General features: G+C 42.9%; 1 protein-coding gene across 9 annotated transcripts in view; it reads right to left on the reverse strand.

Moving 5' to 3' along the window:
• The window catches only part of TLN2 (talin 2), a 495,219-nt gene that overhangs the window by 323,154 nt on the left and 150,748 nt on the right, over window positions 1–21,317 (reverse strand). Inside the window, exon 3 of one of the 9 annotated variants that reach the window (XM_061431108.1) lies at window positions 12,052–12,242. The exons of the other annotated variants lie outside the window; for them this stretch is intronic. The gene's annotated coding sequence lies outside the window, so the exon portion shown is untranslated. The remainder of the gene's footprint in view (window positions 1–12,051; window positions 12,243–21,317) is intronic. 9 annotated transcript variants of the gene reach the window in all.

Below are 21,317 nucleotides of genomic sequence, written 5' to 3' on the forward strand. Positions count from 1 at the left end.
AACATTATTTATGCAATTTTTCCTGACAACTTAAGTATTTTCTAAATAACGGGAAGCATTTTTTACACCTAAATTATATGAAGTAATAAAGCATAACACAAAATAGGCAAATATTCAGTTTCATCTGTATTAAATTATGGGTATAAAATGCATTTAATTTCATGTGTGTTTATTAAAAGCCTTGAAATGACACATACCAAATTCTTAACACTCTTTAGGAAACGGTGGGGAAAAGTGAGACGAAGAGAGATTTTTACAGTTTATTTTCTAAGTGTCTGTATCACTTGAATTCTCTAACACGTTCAATTTTTTTCATTTTAAAAATAGGAAAAATGCAGAATAATGCTGGCACAGATGTACTGGAAACGGCACTGTGGTGAATTGCTATGGCACAGGAAACTGGTACAACATTTTCACCAGGTATGTAACAGTTTTAAATGTTTGTGTCCATTGACTCTGCAATTATTTGTTTTACCATTACCATGGCTATCTTAATTTTTATAAAGAAAATCAAAGTAGGTGAACATATATATCGCAGTAGATCTTTAAAATACAGGCTTTTGAAATGTAAGCTAGCCAAGTATCAGTAGAGTTGATCCTTGCTATTTGCAGTGGTTATGTTCTACAGTCACCACAAACACTGAACTAGTCGATACGTAACTACTGCTTCAAAGGGAAAATCCAGGCTTGGGCAGGTTCCTGTGAGCCTCCAGTCACAGCAGTTTCATCAGCTCATCAATACATAACCCTGTGTTATGCGTGTCTCCAGACAGACAGATGGATAGATATGACTGACATTGAACTCATGGCCAACAGCACCATCATTCATGCCTCAACGACGCTTATATAAAATACCCCCATTTTCTCCATAAGGCATGTTACAGCCCTCCTGTGCTTAAACACTACTCAGCACTATACTTAGGGGCTGTTTGAAAGGGCAAAATCACCAATAAGGAGCACAAAAATCTGAAAAATGTGGCACTAAATAGACCCTGAAAGGGATACTTGTTTACAGACTGAGAGTTGAAACAAGGCACAGCATCACCTTATTTGACCTCAGCTGGGAACAGATGCATCAGGTGACTCAGATTTTTTTTGCCTCTCTGCACATGTGTGTATCCAAGACTAACTGTAAAGGAGCCAGGAGTATCGATTTTAGGTTTACAAATGAACTTTAGCAAGTAGACAAATTTGCAAATATGTAATCTTACATAATAATCAATTGTACGCCTTTCCCTTTATTAGATAGAACAACATTCTCAAAAGATGAACAGCAGAATCAAGAGAGATCCGTGAAAAACTTTCTCGTCTCTGCTTGGTGGTTCTCAACCAGGTGTGATTTTGCTCCCAGGGGACATTTGGCGCTGTCTGGAGACGAATGTTGGTTGTCATGATTGGGTCTAGTGGGTAGGGGCCAAGGATGCTACAAAACACTAGGAATGTACAAGACATCCTCCGAACAACAGGATTATCTGGCCCAAATTATCAATAGTGCCAAGAATAAGAAATCCTGTGCTAAGTGACCTTTATCTTTACACCTATCAAGATACACATTAATGCCTAAACAATAAACAATTAAATGTCAAGGACAAAGCAGTTCTCCTACTTTATTGACGCCCCTTTACTTTCAAGCTTAATTATGTGCAACTGAAGGGGCGTCCCTCGTGGGTCAATGGTAAAGAATTCACCTGCCAACTCAGGAGACACAGGTTCCATCTTTGGTTCGGGAAGATCCCACATGCTGCAGAGCAACTAAGCCCACACGTCACATAGTGCCTACACTCTAGAGCCTGGGAGCTGTGACTACTGGGCCAACGTGCTGAAACCACTGAAGCCTGTGCACCCTGGAGCTCATGTTCTGCCACAAGAGAAGCCACAGCAATGAGAAGTCAGCATATGGCAACTAGAGTAGACCCCGCTCAGCACAAGAGAAAAACCCACACCTTAATGAAGACCCAGTGCAGTCAAAAATAAATAATAAACAAATGCAACTGAAAACACAAAACAGTTATAAGCTATATTGAGAAGTACTACTTTTCCCATCATTTCCACTTGAACAGGGAAACTCCAACAATAACACAAAACATTGCACCAGCCTGAAATTTTTTTTCTGCTTCAACACTAGGAAAGTAAAAATTATTGCTGCGTAGGTAATAAGAAAGTATAATCTGTAGTATACTGCTCATGAGATAGAGAAGTACACTTACTCCTAGCAGCTTTCAGATTAAGTTACAAGCCTTTGAGAAGGTTCTTATAGTTACCCTGTCTGAGGAACAAAATGCAACAGTCTTATGGCTTAATGATTCTATGAAAAAAGGCCCAGTTAAGTGGCCCCCAAATATCCTTACTGCACACTGAACCCTTTAATATTATACATTTATTCAGTCTTGAATCAATCATATTTTTAAATAGTGAATCAAGCAATTTGTAGAGTGGCCTCCAAGGTCACTCAAGAGCATTTCAAAACCCCTGAGCTAACTTAACAAGGATAAATAATTCCCAACTGGGAGGCACACTAGTAGACTAAGAATTGTACTTGGAGTTTGGAACCTGAATTCTTGGCTGTGTGAGTTTAGAGCCAAGTGATTAATTTAAGAGTCTTTTATTCTGGAAAGATGTTTCAGCACAACTGTGTAAAAATAAGGCCAAGATACTGTTTCCTGTCCTAAGTATGCTCTGCTGGAGATTATACGCTCTGCTGCCAAATGCTTTCAACTTCCTACTGGGTCCTGCTGACGACTCAGACCTAGAAACCCTCTATCCAAGCTAGTGCACTAGGACGACCCAGAGGGATGGTATGGGGAGGGAAGAGGGAGGAGGGTTCAGGATGGGGAACACATGTATACCTGTGGCGGATTCATTTTGATATTTGGCAAAACTAATACAATTTGTAAAGTTTAAAAATAAAATAAAATTTAAAAAAAAAAAAAGAATAAGGCTGATTTAGAAAAAAAAAAAAGAAACCCTCTATCCTTCTGCAACTTCGCTGGCCACCCTCTCAGGCTCCCGCTCTTCTTCTCTTCCAGCCTACATTTGCAGCCCCACACCCACATACCACACTCCAGGCCAGGACTCTTCAGACCACCAGGATCAAAACCACCCAAGGAGTCAGAGATTAAAATGTGATTCTCAGCCCACATTCCTGACCTGCTAATTGAATCTTGGATGGAAGAGTCGAGAATCTGTATGTCCACTCCACATCCCACTTATTTAAGAACAATGTAGCCCAGCCACAGAATAACACCTGTGGCTTCCTGAAAATGTATCATTTTATCTTTGATTTATTGATCACAATTTCTATCGCCTGACTCTATCCCCTAAGCCCACTTTCAGCATGCTAGTGGAGCTAGGAAATGTCATCTGTTGTTAATACATACATTTGAGACAAATACCTCTTTTCTAAACTTTAATATGCTACTTATGATATCCACCACATAAAGTCAGAATTGTGCATTTATTGGCTGCCACAACCAGACCGAGAGCACAAGGGTAGAGATTATGTGCCATACCTAGCCTCATCCCCATGCACAAGCACAGTCCATGGCACACAGCAGTTCTCATTCGTTGAACAGATGGATGGACGAGTGGATGGCCTGCCTCTCAATGGCACTATTGAACTTCAGTAATTTTACACAATTTGTGATTAATGTTAATGTGAACAATCCAAAGACTCAATTGAGTACCCCACCCCTCAGAAGAATTTTGAGTGAGTGGATCTTTGAGTGTGAATTTTGAGTGAGAGCCTCACAGCAAAAAGGAGAGGTACTTCTCCAGAGCCATTCAAATTTGGCACTTTGTAGGGTCTTCATAAGTTGGCTAGTTGACTGAGCAAGTGTACTCCTAGCAAGGAGCAAAAGCAGACAATGAAGACGAGAAGGAAACTGGTCACCAAAGAACTTTTCTGGGCATGAGAAGACTATAGTTAAGGCCAAGGTTAAACATTCTTATCATCAAAGATGAAGACAAATCTGTAATTAGCCCAAATGGATCAGCCCACAGGATAAAGTCTAGACTCATTCAAGGTCAATTATCCTGGGATTCAAAGCTGTCCATAATTTACAGGTGGAATGGACTTTTTTTTTTTTTTTTTTTCCATTGTTAACCCATTGACCAAACCTCCTATTCACTTCCACCTTTCTAGATTTTCCTTTGGGAAATCACTATATAGCAGCCTCAGGATTTAGGTGCTGCTGCTGCTGCTAAGTCGCTTCAGTTGTGTCCAACTCTGTGCAACCTGAGAGACGGCAGCCCACCAGGCTCCCCCGTCCCTGGGATTCTCCAGGCAAGAACAGTGGAGTGGGTTGCCATTTCCTTCTCCAATGTATGAAAGTGAAAAGTGAAAGTGAAGTCGCTCAGTCGTGTCCATCTCCTAGTAACCCCATGGACTGCAGCCTACCAGCCTCCTCTGTCCATGGGATTTGCCAGGCAAGAGTACTGGAGTGGGCTGCCATTGCCTTCTCTAGATTTAGGTGCTAGTGGTCCTAAAAAATGAGTCCCAGAGGTTGACCCTTACTAGTATAAGCCAATCAGCCCCATCTTATCCCCATTCTGACTAATTGTGAGATGAACAGAAACTCAGGCCTAAGTACAAGGCATTCCCCTGGCTGCCTCGATGGTTAAGACTGGTCCAGTCAGAAAAAGCTCAGGTCTTTTATTTGATGGTATGGATGTGAACAAAGAACTATGTAGCCATGCTGCTGGCAGCCATCTTGTGAACATGAGGAAATCTAAGGAAATCTTGAGGACCAGCTCTGCAACCTGAAAAGTGGGCCTTTTCCCCCATAATCAAACCAAGGAGTTATCCAGTTTAAGCTAACTCGGGTTTTTCTGTTATCCAAAGCATCGTGATGCATGCCCATTCCTACTTTTCAAGTTGCTCTTTCCCTTTTCTCTTAGCACAAACATAGATCTACTATTTCAAGAGTCTGTACATTGTCCACTAACATAACTCATTCATTCCCACCTCCACACTCAGCATGTCATTTATGCCTAAAACGTTCTTCCCTCATTCTCTTTTATTCAAATTCGGTCTGTCTTCTAGACCCAGGCTGGCATCCTTATCTCTCTAAAGGCAGATATCCAGAACCATAGTTTTCTTATCTCCTCTGAACTCCTGACCTTGAGCACACCATCTTTATTAGTTGTCATCCATATCTCAACCTTACACTTTTTAAGAAATGTTTTTATTTTTAATTGGAGGATAGTTGTTTTACAATATTGTGTTGGTCTCTGCCATATATCAACATGCATCAGCCATAGGTATAGATGTGTCCCCTCCCTCTTGAACCTCTGGTGCTCTGTGACAACCTCGAGGGGTAGGATGGGGTGGGAGGTGGGAGGAAGATCCAACTTTACACTTTTAATGATCCTTTTAACATTTTATCCATTTTTAAAACAGAGTCACAAACTAGAATTCAAGTACTCTATATTTTTCAACCCTTTCTGAACAGCCTCTTGCACAATGTCTTATGGTTCGCAGAAAACCAATACATTTCTCCAGGCAAATTCAAAATGTGATTTAAACCTCTAAGTGACTGCCAGACATACCCTCTTACTTCACAAAGCAACACAGAAGATAGCAAGGAATTTCGGCATTACACAGTTGGCCAGGGTCCCATCACATTTCACAACCAGACTGGCAGTAACAGCTGGATGAAGATGAGAAATTCATCAGGCTGCCTCCCCGTGTGCAGATCACTGAAGGCCTTCCAGTGAAGATGCAGACTGACACTGCAAGTTCTAAAAAGTCCAGTCCCAGACCTTTCAAACACCTGTATAAAAATCATCCTAGGGGCAACACCAGACTAGAAAACAGGAAAGCACAGTCCAAGGCGTTCACAGAACAACAGCTCTGGTCACCTGTAAGCCTTTCATATCCTCTTTCAGGCTTGAAGTCTTAGGTTCCTTTATAGCACCCAAGGGTGCATCTGTAAGATTTAAATGAGAGTCATGCAGTAAACAGAGACTGAGATTTATCCCCCTTCACAGCGACAGTTAGACAATGAGTAAGGTGAACAATGGTATCAGGATCCAGGATTATTTCCACTGAAGACGACAGAAAATGAGAAAAGGGGAAGTATGTGTGTGTGTTGTGTGTTCACACACAAGCAGCAAAGATGCTGATTCAGCCAAAGGATCAAAACAGTCCTGGCCACTCAAAGTCAACCCTTTAGTGTGTGGCGTGACAGGTCTCCTGCACAAAGATTTTGATGTTCCAGTTAGGGTCTATATACTATCACCTGACCGTGTTTTTCAACAGGTTATAGAAATGGAAGGGCTGCCTGACAAAATTTACACCACCACTATAAATGATCTATAGCAACAGCTTTCTTATATGTATATACCTATAATGACTGAGAGCCTAGTGCCAGTTAATCCTCCCCTCCTAGAGACTAGTGGTTTCTTTGGTTTCTTGGCTCAATGGCCAGAGTCATCCATTCAGTACTGCTGCTTCACTCTTTTCCCTCCCTGTTCAACAGTGCCTTCTCTGCCTAGGTCCTAAATGGGTTCTGAAGAGGTTCACAGATTGCATTTCATTGACCAGCCCCTGCAGACAATGTGACAGATCAAAGGCTTGTCAACTGACACATTCCATGTCTTCTCACAGTCTCTGCATATCACAAGAATTACCGTGAGGAATTCAGTTCTACTAGTGGCTCAAGTTTGCAAATGCTCTCAAAATTGCCCTTTATTATTAGCCACGTGGCTAGAGATGGCTCTCAAAGCACTTTCTTTTTTTTTTTTTAATTTTTATTTTGTATTGGGGTATAACCAATTAACAATGTTGTGAGAGTTTCAGTTGAACACTGAAGGGACTCACTCAGCCATACATATAAATGTATCCAGTCTCCCCCAAACTCTCCTCCCATCTAGGCCGCTACATAACATTGAGCAGAGTTCCATGTGCTACACCACAGGTGTTGTTGGTTATCCATTTTAAACACAGTAGCTGCACTTTTTGTTCTAAAGAGATCTGCCTTGGCTTTGTGGTCAGTGACCAACCTGGTTTTGCTTTTCTATCCAGATTGTCCATGGTGCCAAGATGGTGTCATGTGCTATCGCTGGCCCAGACTCTCCCTGGATCTGTACGCTAAGAAGGACCCTCTCTCCTATTCCCTAGACCGGACAGAAAGAACAAACCTTACAACTAAGTGAGGTTAGAAAACCTGTCTCCTAAGAAGCCAGTCTGGAAGACCAGTCTTACTGCTTCTTTCAAAAAATATCTCCCTAGCTCACAACTATGGGCCAAGAAATGAAATAACCAGAATAGGGCAAAAGCAGAGGAGCAAATCCAAATAGCTGCTGTTTCACCAGGGGAAGAAACCAACCAACCACCGCCATAAAAATCTCTGCCCACACTTACATCCCTTCTCTGAATCCCACAGAGGCAGATTAGCCATGTCCCATTGCAACGGTCTAGCTCTGTGTTAAAGGGGAAGTCCCTGTCCAGAATCTACTTCAATGAAGCCATGTGGTTTGCAGCAACTGCTTTTCTTTATAACCAAGAGGTCAGGAAAAGTGCCCCCTCAGAGATGCGGGAGACTGAAGTCCATGCCTGCTTCCTTCCCCACGCTATGTGCCAAGCAGACCAGCCACATCTCCTATCAGAGGACCTGCTCTTGCCATAAGAAGCACAAATGGCTGTTCCCCTCTCAAGCTTCCAGTCTTTCAGAATGTTCCAGCCCCACCTAATGTCCTGCATGCCTGGCACTACTGCTTCACAGAACCAACAGAATATGGAAACAACATCCCTTAGACCTGGGATGCACAGAGATAGCCAAGCCTGTCCCTGGTAGTCTTTCCAAACCATGTTCCAAGAACTGACAGGATCATTCTGGGACACAAATACCCGCAGCTTCAAGCTGCTATTCTGGGTGTCCATTCAATATTTATTGAGTGCCCAGCTGGAACAAGGTACTGTCAATACAGCCCAGCCAGGTTAGGCTTGCAAAGGGCTCACCAGCACACCCTGAGTGGCATGAATTTCAGGGCTCTGTCCAGGAAAAGGGAACTATTGTCCTTTATTGATTTAGTTGAGCATAAAAGGATATGCAAATTTGCAGGCTATGATATATCTGGAACACCGCCAGAAAACTTGGAAACTAACACACACACACACACACACACACAGTAGAATAAGACATATGTTGCAGCTACAAGGTTAAAGAGAGGCTTCCTCACTAGTAAGGTTTCTTATCCTATCAACCTGCCTTTTCCCCAGTTTAACTTTTCTCCTATAAAGGAAAATGTGGACTTCCCCCAAATACCTTAATCATTATTGCAACAAGTAATCTATGAAAGGAAGAGCAAAGAAATGTATTGTTTTCCATCCCCCATTTTCCCATACACATCAGTCAATAAAAAAGAAAAAAAAAAAAAAACACGTAATACACATAGTGAACTGCTCCCTGAGGTCACCCCCAAATCTCCACCAACTTAGGCTATTAATGCAATGACTATGCTGTCCCCACTGATATGGGAACAAGGAAAACTATAATAAAGCAAACTTATCCTGATAATGTTTCTTTATTTCTACTACAACTCAGCATAGAAATAGCACACAGTCACTTTTTTTGGTATCTCGGCTCAAACTTGCTTTTAAAAGGTCTTTCTCCAGAGAAGAGTAGATGATCACAGGGCAGAGGGAGAGAGGGTGTAGGATGGTTTGGTGGCAGGTAAGTTAGGAACAGTTGCTCCAGAAAATGAAAAACGTTCCAAAGCAGATCAGAGCCTAGCATCTTTGCAAGATTATGAAATTCACGTCTGTTCTTTTCAGGCAACTATGACCCTTCCTGTCCAGAGTGTGCAGGTTTTTCCCCAGGTGTCTGGAGACAAGCTTTTCTAGAAATACATGATAAACCTCACGTCTTCCATTCTAGTTATCATTAGGTATCATCTTCTAGAATGACCCATGAAAAGATGGCTGAGAATACAGATGCCCCACAGGAGGCATGGACTATACGTCCTGAGAGTCTGGAAGAAGGGGTGCCCTGAACTCGAGGAGGTTGAGGGTACTGTGGAAGCAAGATAGAACTAGGCTTGGACCACTCAATGCATACCTGTTACAGGCAAGAAACTTCCACAATATTTTTGAAGGTCTGGAGAAATAAGAAACATTATTTTTTCAACTTTCAGGTACATAATACAGTATTGACTATAATCACCTTACAGTACATTAGATCCCCCCTATTTATTTACTTTGTAATTGGAATTTTGTACCCTTTGATGGATATCTTCCCATTTCTCCCACCTATCAGCCCCTGGCAACCACCATTCTATTGTTTCTGTGAGTTTTGCTATTTTAGATTCCATGAAGTGATATTACACACTATTTCTCTGACACATTTCACTTAGCATAATACCCTCAAGGTCCACGCCTCCACAGTTGTCACAAATGGCAGGACTTCTCTCCTTTTCATGGCTGAACAACATTCTATTGTGTATATGTACACCACATCTTCTTTATTCATTAAGGAACATTTTGAAGGAATCTGAAATCTAGATTATTAAAGAACAGATAGATTCATGGAGAGATTAACCCTAAGAACACATATAATTATAATAAAGAAAACTATAGATAACTTCATATGGAGCTTGGAGAGAGAAGGATGGCCTACTGTATAGCACAGGGAACTCTGCTCAATATTATACAACAACCTTATACAACAACCTAACTGGGAAAAGAATTTGAAAAAGAATAGATCCAGGTTTATGTATACCTGAATCACTTTGTTGTACAACTGAAACTAACACAACATTGTTGATCAAATATACTCCAATATAAAATTAAAAGTTAAAAGAAAAAAACGAGACTTGATGTGACCTCTCAGATACCTCTTAGACTATGGGGACCAGACGGCCATCAGATTCCTCGAGGGCCAAATGGATTGCGAAGTTCTCACTGGCCTTTACAGCAGCTACAGGCTCTAAATGTCACTCCCCTAAGGCTCCATCCTGGGTTCTTATTCCCTCTAGTCCTCCTGTAGCTGCCCCTGGCTCCCTATAGTAGAACTGAATATGGCTTAAAGTATGTATTTATGTGATTATTTTCATTAACTATTTGCTAAGGGCCAGGCATGTGTCAGAACTCCATCTAACATCTGTCTTACCATTTAGTCGGTGCTTATCTTTTCCAATAAGCCCATAAGGGCAGAGGCCATGTGTACTCTGCCTGCTGTTTTAACTGTAGTCCCTGACATAGAACCTGGCATCACAGGTGCTCAATAAATACAGGGTGAATTAATCTAGACCAACCTCCTTACTTAAGAGTTGAGCGTACTGAGTTTCTGAACAATTAGACATGTAACCCAAGTCAGACTCCTGGAGAGTGACACGCAAAGGACTATGGGCTGAGACTTTCTGAGAAACAACACTGATAGTGAGGGTTGTCAGCCCTCAGCTAATAACCATCCTAGGGAAAGCAGCTTCAAAGGAGGTTATCATTTGGATGACAAGGTTCTGGGACTGGACGGAGTACTATGTTCAAACCCCAGCACTCAGACTTCCCTAGTGGTCCAGGGTTAAGAATCCACCTGCCAATGCAGGGGACACGGTTTCAGTATCTGATCCGCGAAGATTTCACATGCCCCAGGGCAACTAAGCCCATGTACCACAACTACTGAGCCATCCACCTAGAGATCATGGTCTCAACAGGAGAAGCCACCGCAGTGAGAAGCCCGCATACCACAACTAGAGAGTAGCCCCCACTCTCTGCAACTAGAGAAAGCCCACGGGCAACAACGAAGACCCAGAGCAGCCAAAAAAAGAAAGAAAACAGCCCTGTTTCTGTAGGGAACACCAATGAATGGCCTCCCAACACTCATTTCCTTCTAACAAACAGCCTCTGCTTGTATTTATGCTTCTCAAGAAGTTGACATCACTCCTCAGCTGCAGGACATGTGTTCTAAAGTCAGTACAAGCAATGGAATCCTTTTCCCTGGCCACAGTCATCCGTTTAGGGCAAACACATGACCTCAACCAGTCCAACGCTTGTGAATTTCAAGACTTCTGCTTGCAGTGCTGGTTCAAAGTTGCCGGCTCTTCCTCGGTTGATGGAATGCTCTAGAGCTCTGAGGCTATTGTTGCTTTCATGAGCTGAAGACAGAATGAAGGTGAGGCCTCCCATACAGAGAAGAGCAGAGCTGAAAGAGTCCTATAGGGACTTCCCTGGCGGTCTAGTGGCTAAGACTCTGCATTGCTAATGCAGGGAGCTTGGGTTCAATCCCTGGTCAAGAACTAGAGCCCACATGCTACAATCAAGACTGAAGATCCCACACACCACAATTAAGACCTGGCACAGTCAAATAAATAATTAATTTAAAAAAAAAGAGTCCTGTAGACATGAAACTAGATCCCTAATGCCAACATGAATCTCTAGCATATCCCATCACTTTATTTCTTAGTCCCCAAACCACTAAATACCCTTCACCATTTCAATCAATCTGTGGTAGATTTTCTTTTGCTTACAACCCAAAGAATCCTAGTACATACTAGGTGTGTGACACTGGAAAAGCAAAAATGGAGGTAATGTTTACTTCGAAAAGGATATCTTACAAATCAATGGGAGGCAAGAAAGGACTTACTGCCGGGACAACATCTGGCACTTAACAAGTCCTAAATACTCTCTACTTCTTATGAAGGGATTCACCAGAGTTCCACTAAATAAGTCTTTTCACCCACCATATTAAACAGATTGTTTACAAATAATCTACAACTTAGCAAAGCATCTAAAGTGGCCACAAGACACAAAAAGGTTGAAAGTCACTGACAATCAAGGCTCAATACAAAATGGAAACAAATATCCTTGAAGTTATAATAAACATCTATACAGTAATGTCTACAGGCTCAGGGAGTGATAGCCTTCTACTGTACATACACATGTGTGAACAAAAATATGATGCCAGGAAAATCTAATGTTTGCAAAGCATTTCAAGAAGCCATCCTCTGTATAAAAGGGGACGTTATCAATTATGCTGTCTTCAGCACATTCTCTTCCCATTTCAAGCCCCTGTCAAACCTCCCCACACTCCAACACACACACACAATAGGTACCTGGGCCAATGTGGTTCCAATCAAGCAGGCTGATCCCTGTGACTGGAGGGTGGGGGGTGTCAGCAGAGGTGGTTTTTCAGGTGTCACGTAGGCTTGTCCTTGCAAGTAGCATTCAGGGTCAAAACCAGAAAAGCTGGATTGTCCAAAATCCACAGGGCAAATTCCAGGTCACAAACAGAAGACAGCAAAAACTAACAGACGGGGGAAGGAAAGGTGAAATTTGGCCAAGACAGTAGGCAATAATAGCAATAGTCAACTGTCACCAAGCACAGCGCTGGGTGAGATGTTTAGTGTTAGATCTCTTTTCAGTATCACAAAAACCTGTGAAGCTCTTGTTCTCCCTATCTTTAAGATTATTACCGAATCCTATTTTCAGGGCAGAAAAGGAGACGCAGACGTAAGCAGCAGAATTTTGGTCACAGTTGGGGAGGGAGAGGGTAGGATGACTTGAGAAAGTAGTATTGAAACATATACATTACCATATGTAACATAGATATCCAGTGGGAACTTGGTGTATGATGCAGGGAACCCAAAGCCAGAGCTCTGCGACACCTTAGAGGGGTAGGATGGGGAGCAGGGTGGGAGGGAGGTTTGAGAGAGAGGGATATGTGTACATACATGTGGCTGTTTCATGTTGAACTATCACAGAAACCATCACAATATTGGCAAGTAATTACCCTCTAGTTAAAAAAAAAAAAAAAACTCACCAAAACCCACAAAAAAGTTCAATGAACCTAATTACCACATCACAGCTACAAAAATCTACTCAGAGAGAACCTTGCTTGATCTGTACCCACATGATGCACTGCTCAGCGCTGCCCCACACCAGGAGGGCCAGGAAACCACCAATAAGTCATGTCAGCAAGCCCGGGTGAAAATTCGAAACTCTTAACTTTGACAGCACAAACCATGGCCTGTTTTGTCAAGCCTGCAAATCTCCATTCACTGGGCAGGTACAGGGTCCGGTTCTGTACTGTAGTGAACTGTGATCACCGCGAACATCGACAACAGAGCTGAGCTACCGCATGTCAAAGACCAGGGAAAGACCTCCAATCTTTATCTTCCCCCAGAAACTCCATTAGGGACAGGGGTCCTGGTACTGCCTCAACTCCTGGGTGATTTTCCCCACAAGTAGATTAATTTTGTCTTTCCAACTAGATCATGCACTGTGACCTGGGCATCTACTGCTAAACCGCACTTCAGGATCAAATCCAAACTGATGCCCCCAGCTAGAAAGGCTCGCCACCTCCGGCACTTTTTCTCATCTCTCACATATGCCCCCCTAATACCCCGGAAACACTGAACATCTTGGTGTTCCGAAGTACAACTCCCAGCCTTCTGCAAGGATTTTCTCACCTTTTGGCTGAAACGTTGTCCCTCCCCAAAATCACCAGCGATGGCTGAACATTCCTTTCCTCACTTCCAGAAAGCTTTCTGGGATAACCTTTTTGTTGTTCAGTCACTGAGTTGTGTCTGACTCTTTGCGACCCCATGGACTGCAGCACGCCAGGCTCCTCTGTCCTCCACTATCTCCTGGAGTTTGCTCAAATTCCTGTCCATTGAGTGATGCTATTTAAGCATCTCATCCTCTGCTGCCTCCTTCTCCTTTTGCCCTCAGTCTTTCCTAGCATCAGAGTCTTTTCCAATGAGTATTCCTATAAAGCCACACCCATCTCTCACTCTCTGCACACCTACCCACATCATTTTATAGTGACTCCCAATTTTATTAAGTGCTTTTTGAGGGCTGGGAGATTTAGCTATTTTTTGGTTTTATTTTTTATGTTTAATGGAAATCTAAGAAATAATGATGACTTTGTCTGGACTGAGTTTGATGAAGAATATTTACATGTACCTGCCCAATGACTAGCTAGAGGTCTAGAGATCTAGTGAAAGTGAAGTCGCTCAGTCGTGTCCGACTCTTTGCGATCCCATGGATTGCAGTCTACCAGGCTTCTCTGTCCATGGGATTTTCCAGGCAAGAATACTGGAGTGGGGTGCCATTTCCTTCTTCAGGAGATCATCCTGACCCAGGGATTGAACCCAGGTCTCCTGCATTGTAGTTAGGTCAAAACATACTTCTGTTCCTTTTTTAGTCTTCAGTGCCTAAAAGAGGAACACAGTAGGTCTTCAAATAATGTTTATTGAATAAAACAAGCCAAGGAAAGAATGAGATGATGGCCAGATGGATAGCAGGGAACACACCTCAAACATTTATTTGTCAACAGCACTTCATGGCCAGATCTAGATACAGCTGATGGACCAAGGTAATGAGCCTTTTGGGTTAACACCCAACAGACACTGTGCCTGCTTCCCTTCAGCCCCTTGGGTACCCGCTAATCCTAGTACTCAGTTATTCAACAGACAAGCTTGTGCTCACCCTGCTGACAGGTTTTACTATGATGCTGACTTCCATCAAAAATCCCTCAGGCCCTTGTCTGAAACTGACTGCAAACTCCTCATGTCTTGAGCATCCCGCTCCCACTGAAGGCACACTATTATCTGGATCACTTTAGCTGCACTTTCTGGACCTGGGCCCTCAGCAGCAAATTTCTTAGGAATGACACCATTACTACAACCAAAACTACTCAAAGCACAGTGGGTTGTCTTACCTACCAATCATACCCACCATCTAAGCTTGGCACATACAACAGGATAACTCTCTCTGTGCTCAACATCCTACACAGATAAAAACAAAAACACTAGAATCTAAAATACAACACAAAACAAGACATGAATTGGGATTTCCCTAGTGGTCCAGGGGTTAAGAATCTGCCTTGCAATGCAGGGGACACAGGTTCGCTCTTTGGTGGGAGAACTAAGATGCCACATGCTGAGGAGCAACCAAGCCCACGCAACCACAGCTACTGAGCCCAGGCACTCTGGAGTCTGCAAGCCACAGCTAGAGAGTCCCCGCACCACCGCAGAAGACCCCACATCATGCGACAAAGACCACGTGTGCCACAACGAAGGCCCATGCAGCCACATAAATCAACAATTTTTAAAAGTAAAAATCTTTAAAAAAAGAAAATAAAATGTGACAGAAATGAACATATATCTACGAAACAGAAACAGACTCGGATGTAGAGAACAGACCGTGGTTGCCAAGGAGGAGGGTGTAAGGGAGGGATGAAGTGGGACTTTGAGGTTAGCAGATGTAAAATATTATATATAGAATGGATAAACAACACGATCCGTTGCATAGCACAGGGAACTATATTCAATATCTCGTAATAAGCCATAACTGAAAAGAATATGAAAAAGAACATATATATAGTAAATCAGCTCTACTTCAATGAATGTTTTAATGCTCCTGAGACAGTGCATCTCCTATCAGAACTGCCTTGGAATCTGTCTTCTTATCTGAGGTTGGGGGAGGGGGTACCATCAGGGAGAGGAAATCATCCCTACCTTTCCATGCAGGTAAGCTACGGTTTCTGCCTGAAGGTGAGCCTTAAAATTTAGATTCTACAGGTAGCTTCTCTTTGCAAATCACAACTGAATCACCCTAAACCAGCCTCCACCAGAAATAAGGCACTGGGTATAGTACTTTAAGGTCTATTGTCATTTTACATTCCTCTAAAGAATAAAGATGTTTTATTATGGTAATCAGCAGGTTATAAAGCATTCGACTTCTCTCTAAAGTAAATCAGATATATCTCTCCCCAAGATTTTTTTTAAACCATTCCATTTGTTCTTAGAACTTACAACAATTTTTCAGAGCGACAGTACCAGGCTTATTGATTCACAAATGGCCTACACATGTCAAGTCGGTATATTGCTCTTCAAGTAGAAAGGAGTTGGAGGGGAGAGTTAAACCTTCTGATTCACAGGCAGAACTCACCTCCATTTGCCTCTTAGGTCATGTACATTGAACCCTGTGGACATAGAAATCTAAGACGCCAAATCTAAAACCAAGGAGGAAAAAATGAATACATAAAACCAAGGAGGCAACCTAAAAAGCTCTCCAAGACCAAACACTGGGGACAGAATTTGCTTCTATAAGTACATGTCCCTGCAATGACCTTTCCATTTCATGATTTGGAGGGAATTTATTTATCTGGCATAGCTGAGTTGCAAGCTCACACTGAGGTCTGAGACCTTGGACAAGTTAGGCTACATCTAAAGCAGAGTATGGCAGAGTACTGATGATGAGAAAACTCTGCAGTGATCCTGTGAGAATTAGAGCTACTGGGGCAGAAGTACTCACAAGAAAGTGTTAGTTGCTCAGTTGTGTCAGACTCTTTGCGACTCTATGGACTGTAGCCCACCAGGATCCTCTGTCCATGGGATTCTCCAGGCAAGAATACTGGAGTGTGTTGTCATCCCCTTCTCCAGGGGATCTTCCCCACCCAGGGATCAAATCCAGGTATCCTGCACTGCAGGCAGACTCTTTATGGTATGAGCCACCAGGCAAGCCCATCCCATCAATGGCCATTATAATGTGATTCCTTAAACTCCTGATAAAGTAACAGAGGTAAAAATAAAGAAAGACGGGCGTTCTTCAAGGCCTTGAAGGACAACTGTTGTGACAAGAGGTAGCATTTAGGTCATTTGCAGTGATGTGGATGAACCTAGAGTCTGTCATACAGAGTGAAGTAAGTCAGAAAGAGAAAAGCAAATACCATATATTAAACATATATATGGAATCTAGAAAAATGGTACAGATGAAATATTTGCAGGGCAGGAATAGAGACACAGACACAGAAAACAGCCACATGGACATGGTTATGGGGAAAGGAGGGATGGGTAGGAAGAACTGCACTGACATTTATATACTACCATGTGGAAAACAGATAGCTGGTGGGAAGCTGCTGTATAACACAGAGAGCTCAGCTCAGTGCTCTGTGATGATCCAGAGGGGTGAGATGGGGTGGGTGAGAGGGAAGCTTAAGGGGGAGGGGATATATGGATACATATAGCCGATTCACTTTGTTGTACAGTAGACACTACCACGAAAGAGCGACTTCACTTTCACTTTTCACTTTCATGCATTGGAGAAGGAAATGGCAACTCACTCCAGTGTTCTTGCCTGGACAATCCCAGGGACAGGGGAGCCTGGTGGGCTGCCGTCTATGGGGTCGCACAGAGTCAGACATGACTGAAGCGACGCAGCAGCAGCAGCAGACACTAACACAACGTTCTAAAGCAACTATACTCCAATTTAAAAAAAAAAATTTTAGGTCTTTCTGAATTCCATAAAAGGAAGAAGGTATCCTGATTAAATGTATGAACTGGACTCTTAAGATCAGTCTCTGCAGTAAAAAAGCTGAGCAATAAATCAGGGTTGAACTTGATAGAAGTACCTCTTTAAACCTTCTCATCCATCATCTAGCCTCTTAAATGAATCTAACCAATGAGTAAACCATCCGGGGCTGTGGTCTAAGAGTAAGAACCAGTTGAGGGACTGAGCAAGAAAACCCCCTCTGCCCACGAGGCTCAGCTTCCTCAGATGTAAAGAGTTGATTCTAAGCATCCCATAAGATCATCTTCTTTAAAGAATTTTAGAAACTTCATATGAAGCATGGCATTGGTCCACCTCCCAGGAGCTTAGCACCCCTGGAGAGCTGGTTCAGCTTCTGAACTAAATAAACCCTGCTGGAAGATGAGCCCCTAGCCCCTGAATACCAAGGAGCTATTAGTCCCAGAGAAGCAGACTTTCGCTGAATACTACTTATTTAGAAAACTCCTTTCATGAACAACAACTACAGTATCTATTCTTGGAAACAGGTTAGTTGGGAAAGCATTCCACTGGCTTTACATAGCCCTAGCAGGCAGCATCCATCCATCACTTCCCTCACTCCCACAGAGAAAGCGCAGGTGAGCCTGGGACATCGCTCAGCCAGCCTCCTGAATGCAGCTGCGTGATTACGATCGGCACAATTCCAGCACTGCGCACGGTCCCCACGGAGGGAAGACAAAACCAACGTGCTGTACCAGCTATTTCACCACCAACAGGTGAAAAGAGCAAGTGGACAAATAATCGGTAAGCTCTAAGAAGTCATTTTCCTTGAATCCTTTTCAAAATTGCACCCAAATCGGTGCCACAGAAGGAAAAATGAAATGTCAGAAGCATGTGTCTTTGCTAAGAACCCTGACCTTTCACCTGCAGATACATTATAGAAGAATCAGAAGTGGCCCTCAGGCCTGGCTGCCCATTAGTGACACCTGGGCAGTTTCAAAAAGGCCAGTGCCTGGGGCTCCCTTAGACATTCTGTCAAGCTGGTCTAGGGTGTGACCTAGGTGCTGCTCTCCAACAGTGCAACACACTGATTAAGAGGGTCTCCAAACTGAACCCACAACAACAGAAGAGAAGAGAAGGCCATGTGTTTCGGTTTGTCATATTAAGGAGGAAAAATCAAAGTACATTTATGAAAATCAAATGCCAGCAGTCAATCGTAAAGGAAATCAGTCCTGAATATTCATTGGAAGGACTGATGCTGAAGCTGAAGATCCAATACTTTGGCCACCTGATGCGAACAGCTGACTCATTTGAAAAGACCCTGATGCTGGGAAAGATTGAGGGCAGGAAGAAAAGGGGACGACAGAGGATGAGATGGCTAGATGGCATCACTGACTTAATGGACATGAGTTTGAGCAAGCTCTGGGAGTTGGTGATAGACAGGGAAGCCTGGTGTACTACAGTCCACAGGGTCACAGAGCCAAACATGAATGAGTGACTGAACTGAGGAGTCTTGAATGCAGTGGTGACTTCATGATTCTATATTTTTAAAAACTCACATGTACGCATAAAGAGTTACTGTATGGAAATTAAAGAGAAAAAAAATCAAATTATGGACTTATTTAACCTAGTTAATTTTTAATCTTAGCTGAATAGTAAGAACCACCCAAATCCTGTTGCCCAGGCTACACCCCACATCAATCACTTAAATCTCCAAGTATCAATAATTCTAAAAACTCCACGGGTGGTCCAATGGACAGCCATATCTCCTCATTCCCCAGAAGAACAGAGGCAAAGGTGATCGCAACACAGGTCCATAGAAATGTGGCTCCAAACCAGTGATCAGACCTACACGTACAGTCCGTGATCCAGGGAAGTTCACTAACATCTACTCAAGTGTCCAAAATTTCTTTTCTATCAACTTTCATTAGGTTTCAAGACACTGGCATGATCCATAAGCCAAGGAAGAGCAGGGCTGGATAGTCACGAGTAGAGTACTCAATTGCCTCAAAATGTGCTGACAAGGGACTTCCCTGGTGGCTCAATGCGATCTGTCTGCCAATACAGGAGACACAGGTTCAATCCCGGAACCTGAAAGACCCCACATTCCACAGAGCAACTAAGCCCATGCACCACAATTACTGAGCCTATGCCCTAGTGCCCTGGAGCCACAGCTACTGAAGCCCGTGCACCCTAGAGCCCATGCTTCGCAACAAGACAAGCCACCACAGTGAGAAGCCCATATGTCAAAATGAAGGGCAGCCTCTGCCCATCACAACTAAAAAGAGCCCACAAAGCAACAAAGACCCAGCACAGCCAAAAATAAATACAGTTTTTAAAAATTAAAAAACTATTGCGTAAACCAGGATGGGCATCACCTAGGACTGGTTAGAAATGCAGAATCTCAGGCCCTATCCCAAACCTGTGGATTCAGAAAATGTCTTAACAGGATTCTCGGTGGTCCAGATGCATATTAAAGTTTAACAAGCATGAGTGCTGACCAATTCTCATGTTCATTCAGCAGAGTTACTGAGCACCTGGCCTACATACTATATCTAGCAGTGAATAGAGCAGAAAAACCTCTGTCCTCTAGAAGCTTCTATGGAGCAAAGGATGGAACTAAGGCCCAGGGCTGTGGGTCACAGAGAGAGTTAGCAGTAGAGACAGGTTTAAAATTTCTGTCTACTAAGAATACAGGCAACTTTCTCTAAAAATCACAAATATAATTCCCAGAAGAGAGGTTGCCAAATAAGAAACCAGAAGACAGTCTCTATATATCAAGTTAGAAAACTTTGGCATCAGAAATCCAGTTCCCATAAACCTCTACTCCCTGAGTAAACCAGCACCGCCAGATTACACCAGCCAACACGCCATGTTTACACAGGTAAGTTTTTCTCATAGGTGTCTGAACAGGATGAACAAGAGACACGCATTAAAAGGAAAAGCATCTTGACCACAAGCTAATACTCAAAGTCTTTCTTTAGATACTCTTAAAAATCTAGTCAACTGATAAGCCTCCCAATTTTTTCAAAATGTATTGTTCTGACACATTTAGATGAAAATCCAACTATTGGTGCTCTTCGCTTCTTCCTTGTCTCATAAACCAACGTCTGGTTGGAAGACTGCTAACATTTGTCCTGCTAGGTGCTTACGTAGACTATCCCTCTCGATCACACTGTCTCTACCATGCAAAGAAGAAAACCAAGGCTGGGCAAGGTAACTCGAGTAAACAAAGACACACAGGTAGCACAGCTGAAATGACAGAGCCACGCTTTAAATCTAGATCTAACTCCTAATCCCTTCCAGGCAAAGTGAGGTCCCTGGACCTCCCACCTAGAAGATTATTGCAAATGTAAACTCCCTGGTCCCAGCCTGGACCTGCTAAATCAGAATATGTATTTTAATCCTTGGTGATTGACGCCCACACTGACATATGGGAAGCATTGAACACATAATCCCAAAGGCAAGTTAACTGGCAAACATCTTCGGTTCACTCCATAAGCGGAGAGCAGTCACTTACCTGAGACTTGAAGCCACTTGTCACATCACAAACTCATAGTAATTCACATGGCTTGGTGCAGGGGGTCTTAATAGCTCCCTACAGGTTGCTGGACAGAAAGACCAAGTTTTCCCTCCAGGCAGAATGCCAGGGATGCTTACAATGTCTTAAAGCTTATAATGGTCTATAAGTTTGATATTAACAGGCCTGGGTTCAAACACCCATAAAGAAATAAATACTGCCCTAATTCAAGAAATAATACTGCCCAAATACTACTGGGCTTCCCAGGCAGTGCTGTGGTAAATAATCTACCTGCCAATGCAGGAGATGAAAGAGACTCAGGTTCGATCCTTGGGTCAGGAAGATCAAATGGCAACTTGATCCAATATTCTTGCTTGGAAAATTCCATGGACAGAGGAGCCTGGCAGGCTATACAGTTCATGGGGTGGCAAAGAGTCAGAGGACACGATTGAGTAACTGAGTACACTCACAAGCCCTCCTGGCATTAACCTCAGCAGTATGGTTCCTTGTTAAATAACTAATGAGGTGAGAAAGAAAAACACTATTATTCTCAGAGTACACCTTACT

Source organism: Bos javanicus, chromosome 10, assembly GCF_032452875.1.
Source record: "Bos javanicus breed banteng chromosome 10, ARS-OSU_banteng_1.0, whole genome shotgun sequence".
Taxonomy (NCBI): domain Eukaryota; kingdom Metazoa; phylum Chordata; class Mammalia; order Artiodactyla; family Bovidae; genus Bos; species Bos javanicus.